General features: G+C 45.5%; 1 protein-coding gene across 3 annotated transcripts in view; it reads left to right on the forward strand.

Annotated features, from left to right (window-relative positions):
* The window catches only part of DIP2B (DIP2 acetate--CoA ligase B (putative)), a 61,844-nt gene that overhangs the window by 388 nt on the left and 43,904 nt on the right, over positions 1 to 17,552 (forward strand). The gene's annotated exons all lie outside the window — the stretch shown is intronic.

A 17,552-nucleotide genomic window follows, 5' to 3' on the forward strand; every position in this document is an offset into this window, starting at 1 on the left:
GAGTGACCCGAGCCCCCTCATCCCTCAGAGGGAATTTTCTTCCCTTGAGGCCGATTTTCCGTAGCTCCCGAGCCGAGGAAGCGGAGTGGGAGTGAGAAACCCCCGGGACAGCCAGTTCTGGGGCGGGGGAGTCGCAGGAACTTTGGGCACAATAATGAAGGCAACCCCGGTGTTATTCCCACTTTCTGAATAAGTTCTCCTGCCATAATCGCTTCAGAGCATGCGCTTTTTTTGCTGCTTTTGTTGTTGTTGTTGTTGTTTCCTTTTTTCGCATGGGTTCGTCTTTGTTCCCCAGCGTTTAAAATGCTGCTCTCGGTCCAGCTTTGTTGTGAATCTCCCTTGTGAAGCTGGAGGGCGAGGGATGAAGCTGAGGAGGAGGGGGAAGGTTGCAGAGCAGGTAGCTCAGATTTGCATAATTTTAATTTTCCTCCCTCCATCAGGGTACGGAACTTGATGCCAAAATCGGTGGCTTCTCAGGAGGGTTCCCTGCATGTCTGGAATAACCAGAGAATCAGAATATCCTGAGTTGCAAGGGACCCTACAAGGATAATCGATGTCGCTCTTAGCATTAAAAACTAAGAAAAATCAAGTTCCAGGCACATCTTTCCTCGCTCTGTTTATCCCAGAGCCCACAGTGCATAAAAGAGACTTTTTGACTCTTTGGAGATGAGGAATTCACTCCCAGGGTTCAGCCCCCGCTGCCCACATTGGCACTCAAGGCTTTGCCAGCCGAAAAGGCCATGGCACTGCTTTCCTCACCCAGCTAAAGCCCTGATGTTGGCTGCTTTTATTAACTCTTTTCCAGATAAACTTTCTGCAGACATTTAACTAAAGTGATAAAACTTTATCTAGTGTTTGGTTTTGGGGACTCCGTGATAACAAAGAGTGAGGACTGGCGGTGTTGCTCAAAATGTAACATTAAGTAGGTTTTTAAAAGAATTGTTAAATGCGTTAAGCATTTGCTTGGATTTTCTGGTGTTTGTTGCTTGTGGCACCGAAAGCCCTTTATGATTTGACCCTGTGATAGATTGTACTGCAAACTTAAAAAGAAATGAACTCTGTTGCTGGACTGGCTGCTGTGACAGCCCACTAATCTTTAACGAGCTGCTCCAATAGCTTCAGCTTTGGTGCTACAGAGTGAAGTTTTGTGGGTTATGTAAGTAATTCTCTGAATATTAAATCCACTGCCCCTTTGTGGGTTTAATACTTGGATTTCTTAATATGCATATCAGGGATTTGTTTGTGCAAATCACTTTTTCTGTCAGAAAGCCCACGAGTACAGAGAATTTTGGGTGACTGTGTCCCCAAACTCTTGGGAACATATTTCAGGGGATGGTGTTGCTGAGATAACTGAGCTGTGGGAAGGGGGAGTGAGGTAATGTCATTGTGGAGTTCTTGAAAAATACGCCCTAGTTCGAGGCTTAAGCTGAGGGATTTTGAGGCCTGTGTGTGCATTGTTCAGCTGAATATAACCATGGGCTGTTGACAGTAAACAATATTGAATAGAAGCATTTTATTAAAAATGGCAGCAGGGCTCCATGTGCAACTGCTCAGTTGTTGCCCAGATAAGAACACTTGATCCTTTTTTTCCCACCCCCTTGTTTTAGCTTCGATTGTCTATGGACTGTTGACTGTGTGAACATTTCTGTCAGGTTTTTTTGCATAGGAACACCTCGTTTTTGGGGGAGGAGAGGAGCTGCAGCTGCTGGGAGTATCCCAGGGTCCCTGACAGCGGGAGCTGGAGTGGCTCTGTCCCTGATGGACCTGGCTCCAGGGGCTGGGAGCACAAACTCGTGTGTGCTGAGCCTTGCTGTGAGTTTCATCCAGGCATTTGCTACAACTGAGCACCACAGAGTAGAGAATTTATAACAAAACTGGGGGGAACAGAGTATTCAAACCTTATCTGACGTGGTGGTTGTGAAAGGTGCTGCGTCAGCAAGCAGGATGCAAAGTGGAGCAGGATTACTTTAATGTATGCTGGAAATAGAAATCAGAGTTTGCAGTGATGAGCCCTGAGAGTTTCTTAAGGAGCAATCTGTGCAGACGGAGCAACAGGACTAATTATACCTCTGGATTATTCCTTCCTGAGCCCTGTGGTCAGCACGGAGGTAACAGTCACCCCGTCCCCCAGTGCAGTGAAAATGTCTGAGCAGAGGGGTGGGGCGTGTTTCAGGAAACATTAATTGTTCATTAATCAACAAAAATTGCAGCTCACTCTGTGTCCTGGGCCTTGGCGATGGATTTGAGAGCAACTCATTCATTTCTAGGCATGCATAAGAATTTATTGTCTTTCATCAGTGTGAAGGGCATTATTTCCTGAAGCTAAACTTAGGGAGACCTTCCATTCCCTCACAGAAGGGACCAGTGTTGATACCTCTGAGGAAGAACATTCAAGTAACAATAACATGTATCAGCTGAGAATTGGGTCATGGAGCTGTGGGAGATCTGGAACCTGCTCATTACTCGTGTTTTCCTTCTTTTCTCACTTTTGGGATATTTTTCTTTCTGGTGCTTTTCTTCATCTGTCAGTAACACCCACATTCTGCATCACTAATGATGGGAAGGGCTGTCTTTGTATTTACATCTGTTTCTGTTTGATGAGTGAAAGTGCCAGGGATATTCACTTTAAAGAAGACTTTTCCCCCCCGTTTTCACACATCTGTGAGTGTGGGAGCTCAGTCTCACCTCTGGGTTGGGCTGCAGCTCTGAGTGAAGGTGACTTTGGATCCACCACAAGATGCTGCTCCTTAGAAGTGCTCTCAGTGTGTGCTGAAGGGTGCAGAGAACAAGGTAAACATCTGAATTCATCCCATATTCGCTGGAAAATGTTAATATTAAAGCACTGTCATGCCTGATGTTTCTAACTAGTGAAGAGGTGCCAGTGGAGAGAAAGCCAGCTGGAGATACCTGAACATCCAGGGAAAGGCAGGGGAGTTCCACCTCGTAGTAACCTGTGAGCAGCTCAAGCCTTGATGGTCGTTTCAGCCACTTCTGGGTTCTGTGACAGGGTTACCACATCCTCCCTCCTGCCCAGTGGGCAGAAAGAGCTGGTTTCTGTTTATTTTCCTGGCTAAACACACATTTGCTGTCTGGTTTGTGATTCTGTGAATGGCTCCTGGGTTTGTTCCTTTTAAAGCTGATTGTCTCTCGCTGCAGAGTTGAGGCTCTGTGTGAGGATTTGCAGAAGCTGAGAAAGCAGAAGGATGGTGGCATGTATGGAAAAAGGAGTATCAGCAAAACAGTGGAAACTCAGGACTGCAGGCCAGCCAAGTAGGATAGAACCTTACTGGAAGAAAACATGTTGACTCAAGCAAGTGGGTAGAGTCTTTATTTTGTTTGGCTTGAAAATTTCTTAGGGAATTGGGGGATTTCTGTGATCTTTTAAAAATGTTGTGTTTCAGGTTGCAATCTTTGATTGCCAGGCGCCTGTCAAAGTAGGTGAGGACCTTTTTTATAGATTAAGCAGCTGAAGCACAGAATTTAAATTACAGAGTCAAAGGAAGTAATTGTCTGAGCAGGGACTGGCTGTATGGATTGTGCTGAGTGAGCAGAAAGGTTTCACTTCAGTTTCTTCCCCCACTCAGAGAGGAACCGTGGGCAAAGCACAGAAAAGGTTGAAGAAGAGCTTTATAAACATAAGCAAGTTGGATCTGATCAGCCTGTAGCTAACAGGACTTACAGGTGGTTTTTGTGCATTTATGCAGCATCTCACCCACAAGTCTTGCATTAGGCAAAACCAGCACTGGGAAAGCTTTAATGTTGCTTCCTTAATTTACCTGCAGGACCGGCAGCAGATGAGTCCCAAATCTGCTGAGAAATCTGTGCAGGGCTTTGACTCAGTCTCTGTGTGCAGGTTTGAGAGCTCTGAAATACCTAAAACCCTCCTGGAGCTGCCACAGGGAGCTGGCTGTGCTCATCCAGGCATCATCCAGCCCTGGTTGGCTCAACAAAGATCCCAGTAAAGATCCCTCATCTGCTTTCACTGTGGATGGAATTGTATTTTCTTCAGCTTCACAGCCCAGGAAAAAGAGATGTAAGAATGGAGCACATGGATTCTGTGCACTGTCTGTGTCACAGGAAAAGGAAATCCAGCTCCAGCCGTGACCAGGAGGAGCAAAGATCTATCACTGGTCCACGAGATGATCACAGATTTCTGCTCTGCAGATGGTCAAAGCAGAATGATTAATGGTTTGGAGAGAGGGAGTTAAGCACAAATACTGGAAGAAATATTTTGGCTACTGTGAGTGGGAGTTGGGTTTACTGTTGGTACATGATTGAGGCGTGTAAACACGGGGAGGAGGGAGGTTTTTGGAGCATCCAGACTGGAACAATAAAAAATAACCAGGAAGGTTAAAGAATGTGCATATTTTTGTGCTGTCCCTTTTAAGCTTAGGAAATGAGGAGCGACTTTGGGGCTCTTTTTAAAGGCTGCAGCTCTGACCCTTTGCCTTGGGGAGAGGAGGAAATTAGAGGCTTTAACAGAGTCCTGCACCTCCTCCCTGGTTGTTTCTGTGAAGCTTTGCTGGAGTTAGAAGCAGTTTCCTCAGCTGGGTGGAGGGGACATCTGGTAGCAGTGGTTCCCAGTGTGGATTTTATGGCTGTTGGCACTTCCAGGATGGGTGATATTTGCCATTTCAGCTGGGTGCTCAGGCTGGGAATGTTCACCAGACCTGCTGGCCTGGCACAGCTGCGCTAAAGCCGCCTTTGGAGTTTGCTGTGGTGTCCTAGATAACTGATCTCCAGTTTGCTATTTTAAATTCTGTAGCATGAAATATTGAGTAGGAAATGTGATGGGTGGCAGAGGAGCTGCACGGAGCTGCTGCTCTTCCCAACACGCTGCAATCCTTGGAGCTCCACAGGGGAGAGCACGTGGAGCACCCCCCGTGTTTCTGGTTCATCGGTGATGTTGTGGAAAAGGGTGATGGTTCCTTCCTGATTCCCTCTCTCTGATTAGTGTTTGTCATGAAATTTTCTGTTCACTGGATTTATCATGTTTATTCAGTGGCAAGTTTCAGGAGCCAGAGAGTGAACTCATGGTGAGCATTCCCGAGGGATGGGCAGAAGCTGGAGAGTTCCTGTTTGCATTTCTTTCAAATACAATGTGCAGATAATTTCTTAGGGTGGTTTTCTTTAAACCTCGTGTCTCAGTTATAAAAAGCATTTCCTGAATCTCTGGGTGAGTTGCTCAGTTGCTTTTTTGGACATGGATTCATAGAGAGAGGAATTGAAGCATTTCTCTCCGTTGAGGCTGATTCAATCCAAAATTTTTTTGGAGAGCTTGTGAAATGAGGGCCGAGTCATCAGGCCAGGATGTCTCGTTGTATTAATTAGAGTGGAAGACTCTTAGATTTGCACCATGTGTGAGGAAACAGTGATTTATAGCTAACGGATGCTCTGCAGGCAGCAGCATTCCATCTGCTACACGAATATTCCCGTTGCATTTCATGAAAAGCCTCACACCTGTATTTCTCATCTTGAATCATCTACTGGGTTGTTACTCTCGCCTGATATTTGGAGTAAAGTGCCTGTTTCCATCAGTTTGTGTTCTTTTCAAACTTCAAAGCCAAGAGTTTGTGAAACACCACTTGAAGTAAACATAGGCAGGACGTAAGTTTAAGTTACGCTGAGTTTATACCAAAGATAGTAATGTAATAGTAACATAACTTTCCTTGCTGTGAGCAATCACCTTCTTTTATTTAGCGTAACTTGAGCTGATAAAAAGAAAAAGGAAAGAACAAAAACGCTTTAAAAGTTTTAGCACTTCTCTGCCAACATAAACTCTTCCTAATTCTTGTTGACTTGAGAATTGCTGATGCAAACTAGGTCTTCCTGGCCTCTGAATTCCACAGGGATGGGAGCCCACAGAGCCTACAGGGCATGCATTAATACATTTTATGGACCCAGGATTCCAGTTCGTGCCCGAGCGATCAGCGACGGAGCCTCTCGGAATTGTTCCCCAGCAGTCAGGCAACCTGCTTTCACCAGCTCCATGTCCCTAGGGAGCAAAAACAACCAGGAGAATTGTATCCCTGCCTGATAAAATTAGGTCTTCTGTAATCTCCCTCGGAACAGCCGGATGGCTGGCTGCCTTGAAAAACATATGTTTTAATGCAGGAATAATGCATTCCATTTAGGATGGCTGTAGCCGTGGGAGCTGGGTGACCGAGTGCATGGAGCGCTCCCATTTTGCCTCTGGGATCAGGACTAATGTCAAACATCAGGTCTAAAGTGCAGCAGTGGAAAAGAATTGTTTGGGATGATTTTCCTGTCTTTTGCTCCTAGGAGGGATGTTGTTCCTGTGGCTTAGTCCTAAAGGAGTTGGACAAGTGAGTTTTGTTGGAGATAAAGCGTAAACTGCAAAGATGAGTCAGTGTTTGTATTCCTGGATTTTAGCTCACTGCATTGAGAAATTTACTTGGGGATAGCAGCACTAATACAGGTTTAGAATTCATTTCTCTGAGAGCAGCACAGGTAACTTTTGGAGGAAGTTCTGCTTTATCCCTTTCCCTCCTGCACACATCACGACCCACACCCGATGCTGTGTGTGCAGGACAAGCCCAGGGAGATTTTGGAAGAGCAAGGTTTGGAACATACAAGCAGAGTAAGTTCTGATGGGACCCTTGGTTGGCCTTAAATTGGGGAATGATGGAGCAGAAAAGGTCGAGGGCTGGAAGATTTGGTTTTGGCCCTGTCCCTGTGTGTGAGTCCAGAAAGGGCTGTCAGGTGAGGACGTGCTGGAAGGAGGTTTTGTGTTTCCTGTTGTCCCATCCACACCTTTAATGCATCAGCTCTTCATTTCGGGTGCTAATTAACTTAGGATGAGCCATTTGAGTTTGAAGTTTTTGGGAATGCTGTGATTTGCTCCCTGAGAGCAGCAGCAGAGTGTGTCAGGGGTGGATTGCTACACCTGCTTGCTTTACCTGGTGGTTGCACCTCTATCATCAGCTTTCCCTCTAACTGAGAGTGCACTTCCCTGCAAACAGAGATCCCAGGGAGGAGCTGACCTGCCAAAAGAAGCTCTGAGGAGGGGAAGGAGGCTTTGAAGTTTTGTGCTGCCTTTCTAGCAAGAGGCAAGAGCAGAGTTATCAGCTGTCCAAGGTCACTGGTGTGAGGAAGGCGAGCACTGGCCATTCCTGTTGTGACATTCCTGCTCACAATGTGCATTGTCACTGGGGTGAGGACAAGGAGAGTTCCTCCAAGGAGCTGGGAAGTGACATGGCAAATTCCAGGCTGTGATTATTCACCCTGTGATGGAGAGCGGAGTCAGGTGATGGGAGCAGGAGATAAAAGTCCCTGATCCTCGGCCGTGCTGGTAGAGAATAAACAGATCTGCAGTTATTAAACTGTGCTGCCTTTTTTTTTCCCCCTTAATTGAATACAAGCGGAAAATGCCTATTAAAGGTGCTCCATTTCTGGCATTCAGGAGATTGCTGTGTGTCCCATGGGGAGTTGGAGCAAGGTCCTGATGGCATTTGCTGGTGCTGTGTGATGAGGAAAGGGAGAAGTTGGCTTCACACAGCTCTGTGCTGAATCTCCAGGCTGGAGAAAAGCACCTCTGCTGTGGTGTGTGTCCTCAGGAGCTGCATCCCAGGTTTCATAACAGCAGCGTTGGCTCAGGCTGCTCTCACCTCTTGGCACCTCACTTTTTCCATCTCGGGGAGCTCAGGTGCTGCAGTTCCATGGAAAGCCATGAACTTTGGCAAAGCGGAAGCTTTGCATGGGATCCTTTAGGAATCTCAGCTGTATTTCTTAAGAAAATACCAAACCTTTCACAATGAGCAGTGAAACAACCAAATTATAAATTATTTTGTGAGAGTTTTTTTTGGGCTTTTTTGTCAATCCTAACAAAATGCTGAGCATGAGACTGAAGCCCGTTGTGTTACAAAAAGGAGATCTCTGAATGGCCAAGTGCTCATGTAAATGTTTTTTGAGACTGAGACCTGTGTTTATTCTTAGGGCAGAAACTTTAAGTGATCCCTTGTGGATTAAAAAAAGAACAATTCTTATTGTAATCAGAATGAAAACCTCCATTCTTACGCAATTTGGGGTTGGAAGTTGGCGCAGTGAAAAGGGGAAGTATTGTTATTTTGAGTTCCCAAGCAGGAAGAGGGGGAGATGCACAGGGGTGAGGTGAGCAGCTCAGACACAGAGCAGGGACATCAGACCCTCCGTGGCTGAGGGGATATTGTCACTCACACTGTGACATTTCCAGTCCCATTAGCAGTGAATGGATGTCTCACCGTGTTCAGGAAGCTTTTCCTTGATGGTGGTGGTCAGGTTTGGTTGAACATGATATAAACCCTGCTGTATTTTGTGGGATTTCTCCTCTCTGCTTTAAATATTCAAGTCCTCCTTGAAAATGTCCTGATTTGAAAAAATGGTGTGGTGCAGAAAGAAGTCAATTACTGAGTCCCAAATAGGGAGAATTGTGGATGAAGGCGAAGCAAATGAGTCAGATATAAATAATCCTATTATGTCTTGGCTGCAGCCACACCTAGAAACCTTGAGCAAACATTTCTGTGTAGTTATTCCTGTGTTTGATACACTTTACTTGTTAAGTCCTGTTTTAAAATTGCAGCGTGTAAAAATTGTGTAGGGCCAGTTGCCACTAGTGTTAAGGACTTGGGAATTTGTTGCAGTCATTTTGACCAGAAGCACAGAGACCTGAGTTAATTTGCTCTCCTATTTCCCCAAAATCAGAAAAAATCTATAACCCTGGAGCTGGTATTGCCTTGGAAGGCTTTCAAGGCAATTCTTTTTGCAGTAGGCCTTCAAAAAAAATCTCAGGCGAGAAGAGCAAACAGGAAGATGTAATTACCCTTTGCCTCTCGTGTATCAAATCCTTGTTCATGGGACAGAGCTTTGGTAAAACACTTGTAGAAGTAGTGTGGAAGCTGTAAGGAAAAGCATTTGGATCCAGCTAAGTCATACCTGATGTTCCTGTGATTCCTGTCCTGTGTCTTAGGGGGAAATTGCTCACCTCATGGTGTGGGTCTTCTCTCTTTCATGGTGGATAAGCTGAATTTTAATAAATATGAACAAAGCCATTTTTCCAGGTGTGACTTGAAGAAAAAAAGAAAATTTAGACCTTTCTCCTCCTTGTCTTCTCTGATTCCAGTTCCTCTGTTGTAGCTCCTGTGCAGGGGGGCCTGAAATCCCCCTTGTTACCTGTGGCTGATTCTGAGGGCTTAGTACCAGAGGTCGGGGCTTGGATTTGAGTTCTTTTGTTTGTTTTGCCCCATTCTCCTGTACTGCCTGCTCTCCTTTGGGCTTTATCCTGGGAAATGGGATCCTCTGGCTCAAGAGAATGGCAGAGATTTGTCCTACACACCACGATCCTTCCCTGCAGGATTCCCATTCCTGTTGGGATCCTTCTCAGCTCTCGGTGTGCAGCTGGTGCTGTTCAACCCGTTCACTCCTCTCTGGGATGTGAAGGTGATTCCAGGTGTTGAACCTGATGGGAAAAGACAGATGGAAATCAAGGCTGATGTACTGGAAGCTCTCAGGGATGTATTTATGGAGGCTCACACTCATCAATATTGACGCTTTCTCTTTCTCACCTTCCAGGTATTTAATTGGATTCAGCAAAGCACAAGGGAGGGAGACACAAAATAAGGGGATGATAAAATAAGGGTCATAAAAATTCTCCAGGATGCCACAACTTGGCCTCTTCTCCTGGAAAAGTAATTACTTATGTTCTGTTGTTTAAAATGATTCTTAAAATGTTTAAGAAGACCTTCCTGGGAATATTTGAAATGACAGACCAGGTGAAGTGGTGTGAACACAGAAGTGCAGTCTCCTCTTCCAGCACAGACACAGTGATTTGGGCAGAAGGATAAAAGGAGAGAGTTGGCTGGAGAACTGGAGAAAGAGAAAATGTTCTTCTCTGAGAGCTGGGTTTGGTTTCAGGTTGTGGGGGATCTGATCCTGGTGCAGCTGGGGGTGTGTGCGTGGATTTCTGGTGCTCTCACCCTGCAAAGTGGCAACCTTGGAGCTGTGCTGGTTCAGCTGCTCCTGGGCTTGGGTGCAGAACCTCACAGGCACAAAGAAATTCACAGTATTGCAGTGGAATCCTTGGCACCATGAGAGGAATCTGTAAAACAGTCCAAGAAAGGGAGAAGGAAAGGAACTAGTGAAGTAGAGAGACCTGGGAAATGTCAGAGCTGGTTTTTCTATAGTTCTGCTGTCAGGAAGAGCTATTTCAGAATAGTTTTTCTGTGGGTGAAGTGTGACAAGAAGTCCCCAAGAGGTACTGTCACATTGGGATAAGCTTGAAGTCGTTGGATTGTTTCCACCACTCAGAGAGATTGTTTGAAGCTGTTTCATGGATTCTTAGTTGAAAGGTGAATTTCTGCTCCTTCAGCACATTCTGCCCCAAGCAATTGCAGACAGATCTGTGTCTTAACTCACTAAACCAGTTAATGGTGGAGCTCTGAGCACATTGCTGGCATGTCAACGAAAAGGACTGTGCTGGCTGTTCCAGGGAGTTCCCCCTCCGAGGGGAAAGGCTGACTTGGGTTTCCTGCGCTGTCCTTTCCCTCTGATTGTGCAGGGTGCGAATTCAAAGCGTTATCTGTGGATGGAAGCACATCTGAGGAGGAGGAGGAAGGCAGCAAGGCCGGGCAATTTGCCAATTGCTCCAAGCCTTTGTTAGAGACGAAAGGAAACCTGTCTCTGTTTAGGCACTGGTGCATCCCCAGGGCCTTCCTTGGCCTGTCTGGGAGGGAGGAGAAGGCAGTCACTTGGAAGTGACCACGCACTTCTGCATGTCAGTGTCCATCAGCTCTTGAGGCCACCTTGAGGTGTTTGAATTCGAAGATCCTGTGTTGAATTCTCAGGATTTTCCTCTTGCAGGTCTGTCAGGAGAGCACTGACCCCATCTGTTGAAACCAGAGCGTGGGGAAGGATCTTCTGGGAGGAGCTGGTCCTCCCTCACCCTGGAATCGCTGGGATTTCCATCTGCTCTCCCATGTCTCCCGTGGTTGGGGTGCCTTAGCTCTGGGGAAGGTGCCTCTGGGATGGACTGCTTTCTCCATGTGATAAATTCCTCATTCTCAGCTTGCTGCATGCAGAAATAAAAAGGAGAGACAAGCTCAAGTATCAAAATAAATGTCAGTTTTAAACAAGCGCAATCAAGCAAATTAAAAATGGGCAAGTTTTCATGTTCGTATCTTTACTGTTCCTTTTCCTCTGCATGAAAAGAAGATTTTGGAGTGATTTATGGCTGTCATGCCAGTTTTCTCAGCACTGCAGGGTACAGCACTGTCTGTCAGTTGAGCAGTTGATTTTGACAGGCTGCACTTCTGGGCCAAGGGTTTTTTTTTTGTTCCTCCTTTTATAGCTTTTAACATGAAATATTCAATCCTGCCTGTGCTCAGCACAACTGATTCAGGTATCACACTTCAGAGAACCCTGACCACAGTGCTGGGTCGTGAGCACATCCTGCATTTGTGGCTTCTGTGTGGCTGTGTATTTGCATGGCGTTGGGGGCCACCCACCTGTGACCTGGCAGTCCCAGGAGGAATTTTGCTGTGCCTTCCTCCAGCAGAGTTAGGGCCAGAGGAAACAGCTCTCCAGAGTTTCCTGGGTACATCTGAGGTACTACAACCTGCAGGAATTTTTATGGGTGCTCAGACTGGCTGTCACTGCAGGCCAGCGCTGTGTTCAGTAGGAAAATCTCAGCTGGGATTCTCCAAGGAATTTATTTTGTTTTTGTGGTTTTTATGCAGTTTTGTGTTGTGCTTGTAGAACCCCAGTGCTAAGAAAGAAATAATCCTGTTGTGCAAGAGATGTTGGAGAGAAGTGGTTGTTTTATTTCCCAAACATCATCATTTCTCTTGAGAGACTGTTACGTGGCGTGGCATGAATTTTACTTCTGTGAAACACATGGAGTCAGCAGAGAAGTCTTGGAGAACAAATCGGAGGGCAACGATCCAACCCCGAGCTGTGTCCACAGTCCTTCTCTTTCAGAGGTTTTTGCTTAATTGCAGATTTTCTATTTGGATGCTAATCCTCTAGTTTCTCCTTCTTGGCAGAATATCTCATCTTAAATTATTACTGTCAACACGTCCTTAGCCCTTCCTGCCCCTCCACCCCCTAATTGTGGGTGCTGTCTGTGGTGCTTTGCTTTGCTGTAAAAAGCTGTGGTGTTTGCAGCTGAAAGCAAAGCCTGCTGTGGATATCATATTTTATCCAAAAGTCACAAGCAGCTCCCCATTAATATTATTACATTGACACCCTGGTTTTATAAACAGTGGAATATTCTGCAGAGTGGTTGTTATCCAGTGATTATGGCTCCATTAGGCACAGGAACAGATGGTTCCTGTCCAAGTACTTTTTATGTTGTCATTTCTAGCAGGAATAAAAGGGAATGTTGAATTTTCACCTCTTGAGTGGTGAGGCTGGAAAGGTCACATAGGCTGTGCTGGAGGAACTTGTATTAAAGCGAGGTTGAGAGACCAAGTAGGAAGTGATCTATGGAATTGTGGAATGGTTTGGGTTGGAAGGGGCCCTAAAGCTCATCTCTCTCCACCCTGCTGCCATTCCACCTTCCACTCTCCCAGGGTGCTCCAAGCCCTGTCCAGACTGGCCTTGAGCACTTCCAGGGGTGGGGAATGATGTGGAACATCATTCCATGGATGGAGACTGGAGCAAGGCAGCGCTCACGGATGCTGGGATGGGTTGTAGGGCAGCAGAGCAAGGCTGCAATCAGGATGATCCTGGGATGGGCAGCGTTCTGTAGGATTTCCAGGTTCAGGAGAGGTGGGGCTCCTGCAGTGATGGAGAGGGAGGGCCTTGGGAAGTCCCTGCCTTCCTCAGCAGCCTAAACAGGGGTGGAATTAGGCCACAGATGTCCAGGAACTCTGCCAGTTCAGCTGTGGAGCTGAAGCAGCAGCTTTGCCCAGTGCACCTGTGGCCTCCATCCTGCCTTCTCCATCGGGGGTGATTGGAGCTGGAGACCTTGGGATCCCCACAAAGGACTGACAAGTCTCATTCCATACCCTCTGCAGTTCTTACTTTGCTTTTTCAGGTTGTTTTGTCTCTTTTTTTTGTAGGTTTGGGGTTTTTCTTAAGAGGACATTTTAGAGCTGTATATTAAATTCTGCTCTGTCCATGCCTAGAGAGAAATTAGCTGGCAGGATTTTTTCCTGTTGTGAGAACCAGAGAGTTCAAAGTTATGCTTCTGTTTTCAATGAATAAGTTGCAAAATTTACCTGTCTCTTTGCATAGTAATAAACCCAAGCTAATTCTGTAGAATTAAGTGCTAATGAGAAATAAAGCAATAAAGTTTAGTTTGTTATTGAAAGTAATTCCGCTTCCACCTTGGAGGGACATTGGCTATTGCTGAGAGAAGCTGCACAGTCATCTTTGAATGACTTCAAACTTAAGGCAGAATGGAAAAATTAAAACATGATCTCACTCTCATTAAAATTAAGTAATTGGTGTCATCATTCAATTACAAGATTTTTTAGGAGCTTTCGACAAATCTTTCCAGGTTGTTACTAAAACCTGACCAACCAGGGATCCTTAAATTGGAGGAAATGGGGGTAGTTCTCTGTGAGGTAAAGGAGCATCTCAGGAAAATCCCCAAGTGGCAAACTCAACCCTGAACTCCCAAAGGCAGAGCTCCCAATGTCCTTCTCCTTCCTGGAGATTCCAGCTCAGCATCACCAATTGCAGCAAATCTTTCATCCCTTGCTCTGGGCTACACAGAGCTGGAGCGGCAAAGGAGACTTTTGCGCTGGCTTCATCATTTTCAGAGTATGAATATTTAATTTAGGCTTCTTAAGGCTTTTAGCAGATTTATCAGGCTGTTTCCTGTGGTAGTGTATGTGAGGACAACTGGAGAGAGCATTTGGATTCGCTTAGGGCATGGAAGTAGGGTTTATTTGTTTCGATTTATTACTGAAATACTTTTAATAAACTCCTCTTGTTCTGTGAGTAACTCCCCCAAAATCTTAACCAGAAAATAGAACCAACAGTTCTTAATTTTCCAGTGCCAAGCAGCATTTTGGTGACAATGTCCAGCTTTTACTTGTTTAAAGCTGAAATCCGTTCATCCTGCTGTTTTGTGATTAGAAGTTTATATAAATATTTCACAATTTTGAACACATTTTTGCAATGAGTTTGATCTTGGAGAGATTGCACCTTGTCAGTGCAAATACATCATGAAATTTTTACTTGTTATTAGACATAAAGTTCCTTTTTTTCCCATATTCAAGACACTCTGGTCAAGTGCACAGTGCAGGACACGAGGGCAGGTCTGGTTGCCTTTCAGCACATGAGAGCTGTTTGCATTCTTTTAGTTTTTGTCAAGTTGCTGACTGTGTGCTCTTAAATAATCCTGCTGATTTCTCCATACTTCCTTCCCCCTACAAGTGAGACATTTGAGAAATCAGTTTATTTAAATTGGGAGAGGAGACATTGCGCCCCGAGAGGGGCAACAGGAGGAAAATTCTCTGTCACGAGTAGTTGTGGATTTGGAGATGGCTGGTGAATAAGATCTTTTTAACTTTTAGGCCTGTTTATTTTGGTTCAAGGTCCACTGGTGTCAGTGTGGAAGGGATATCTGTCCTCCCAGTTTAGTGTTTTGACAGTGATATACTGATGGAAGGCAAGAAAATTCTGTGTGTGAGGTTGTTAGCGATTGGAACAACAGAAATATCGGGGTGATATCACAATATCCTGCGTAACAATGGCAGTAAAGTGGCTGTGCCTTCTCTTCGTGGTAAAAGGATGGGTTTTTTCTATTTAAAAAGGCCTCATTGCATCAAAAACTGGATGTCATACTATTAATGTGCTTTGTTAATTAGGAGAAATGGGTGTGCTGGGAGAAAAGTGTGCTCTCCCCTGAAGCAGCCCAGTTCAGCGACTTTGGGGCGGCTTTGCAAAGTGCAGCTGGGTTGTTGGGTCCTCTTTGCCGTCGAGTTTGGCTCATTATTTTGATTATTTTGATCTTCCACGCAGCTTAAAGGCTTTCACATGAGAAGGATCTTGCCACATCCTGCTCCACAGAAGGAACAAAGCGCTGCTGGAGCAGGCACTGACTCTGCCCTGAACAGAAGTCGCTCCTCGTGTGATCCTTCTTGTAAAGAGCGTTGCAGCTGACAGGATAATGGGGTTTTTTAGCCCTGCTGGTGTCGTGCCAAAAGGGTTTCCTTAGCAGTGCCATTCTTTAAGGAGCCGTGGATGCTGATGTAAACACAACTGAAAGCTTCACACAGCCCGGACTGAGCGCAGGGCCTGGAATCTGCTGCTCATGCCATGCTGTGCAGGACATTTTTCTTCTGCTCTGTCTATTGAAATCTGCTTTCCCAGGCTTGTAGCCGACTTGAATGTGTTGTGCTGTTGAGTGCAGGAAATGTGGCTTGGTGGCTGCACTGAGGAGCTGCCCTGCTCCATGGATGGAGCATTCCATGGGATGCAGAATCGTGTTTGGGATGGGGCTGTGCAGAGCAGGTTTAAGGGTATTGAACAAGGTGTTTTGGTTTAGTCAGGCTTGAAGGGAATGAGTAGGAGACCTCTGTGCTGCTCCCAGAGCTGCTGCTGCTGCTGCCTCCGTCAGGAACGCGTTGGGAATTTGGTGGGAGTCTCCGCCAGTCAAATTACAGGTGTCACACGCTAATTGGAGGCTGGTAAAAGTTTAATAATTGTATTGCTTTGCCTTTAAGTAGTGGGATCCTGCTCTGGTGACTAATCCTGTTTAATAGTGACTGTCCTCGAGTGAGCACTTGGGAGTGCAGTGACTCGGGGTTCTGAATCTGTTCCAGATTTCAGTGATTTGGGAGAAACAACGTATTTTGCTCTCTTGAGCAGGCACCACTTTTTCTGCTGCTTTTTCTGTGGAATGGGAGTAACATCCTTATGAATACACACCTGGCACTGGCTCCTTAGGAAAACCAGGGCAGGAGGGGTGTAGGATGTATCTCACCTCGTGATTTTTGAAAGATTCCTTCTCACGACTGATTGTGCTCGGTTGGTTCTGTTTTTTTAGCTGGGTTTTGTTTGAGGAGGGAGGGATCTTCTAAGTGCCAGTGCCTCCATCAAGTTCTCTTTCTTTGTTTCATCATGCATAATCATCGACCTCATTGCTGGGACTTGGAATAGCATTATCCCATCTGGAAATACATAATTACTGTGCAGGGTGAGGTGCCAACTGGGTTAGGTTCTGTGCTGTGTTTAAGGGCAGGTTGGAGTTGATGAATACTTGGTGTGAGCAGCTGTGTTTGATCACTAGATAGGGCAGTAATTGCTCTTAATTTCTTTCTTCTCCCCTTCTTGTATCTTATTCAAGAATCTAGGATTTACTCAGGAAAAGTAACTTCAGGGCCAGCTGGACTGAAGTGGGCTGTGTATCCAAAGTGATTTTTGGTGTGCTTGGACGAGGTGTTGCTGTGGAGTCAGGATGGGAGGAGAGTTACCAGCAATGAGTCCCTGTGGCACTTGGCTTACGCTAAAAAATGGAGTCAAAAGAATTATTAAATATTGACACCTGAGAGCCAAGAAGAGGTGGCTGACAGGAGTCACACACAGGATTAAAATCCACAGTAACTTCTGTTTTAATCTCTTTGGGTGCCAGCATGGTTTTGTCTTCGTTTTAATTCCTGGGCTAAATGTGGAAAATCATCTGTCCACACTTGTCTCTCCCCTGTAGAAAGTGCAGACTGCCAGAACAGGCAGAGTTTGTGTGTAATGTCTTGTTGGGCTGGACAGGCGACTCCTGGGAGAGCGTTATCAGAACTCACAGCTGAAATAATTCAGTGTGTACCTGGAGGGTGACAGTGCTCTACCTGCTTGAACCGAGTGCTGAATCACAGGACTGTCACCGTTTAGTCATTTCCTGGGAAACTTTGCTTTTCAGTCTGGTGGGAGAGTGAGAGGTCTGCACTTGTGCCAGGGATTGAATACTTGGGAATTTCTGCTGGTGTCTGTGAGCAGGAGGTTAGTCAGCAAAAGGAATTATTCAGGGCACAGTCACTTCAGCTGGGTTATTTAATGCTCTGGGAGTTGTCTTGCTTTACTCAGCTCAGCTGGTTCTTGGTATGTGTGTGACACTGTCTTTGTCCCCTCCTGCAGATTGTTCTGGTGCTAAAACCCTGCAGTGCTCCTGCCTCTCAACTCACATGGTTCTCACTGCCTGCATATTAAAAATAGATGAAAACACTTCTCCTGAACAGATTTTGTAAAATCCTGCTTGTCACAAAGCCTTGGGTTTGTTGCATTCAGGAGGGAAAATGAATTTTCCCCCAGTGATAAGTTGTAGCTATTTAAAGGATTTTGACTTTTTATCCCTAGGATGGGGTTACATGTAAGATTTTTTTTTATTTGTATATGGGATTCAACTGTTTATGTGTACGTGCTGCACATAAATTTTATGGGTGACATAAAATTGATGTGGCTGCACTTCACAATAGAAGATTTCATATAAAGTTGACTTTGGTGATTGGATTTTGCAGGTGTTGGTTTGAGGAAGTTGAGCAGAGCCTGTGTTTTGGGTTTTCAGGGCTAACACAATCATGGAGTTGAAGATTTTAAGAGTTTATCTTCAAGAG

Source organism: Pseudopodoces humilis, chromosome 32, assembly GCF_049639895.1.
Source record: "Pseudopodoces humilis isolate 2021_Gansu_Grassland_sample_001 chromosome 32, ASM4963989v1, whole genome shotgun sequence".
NCBI classification, from domain to species: Eukaryota; Metazoa; Chordata; class Aves; order Passeriformes; family Paridae; genus Pseudopodoces; species Pseudopodoces humilis.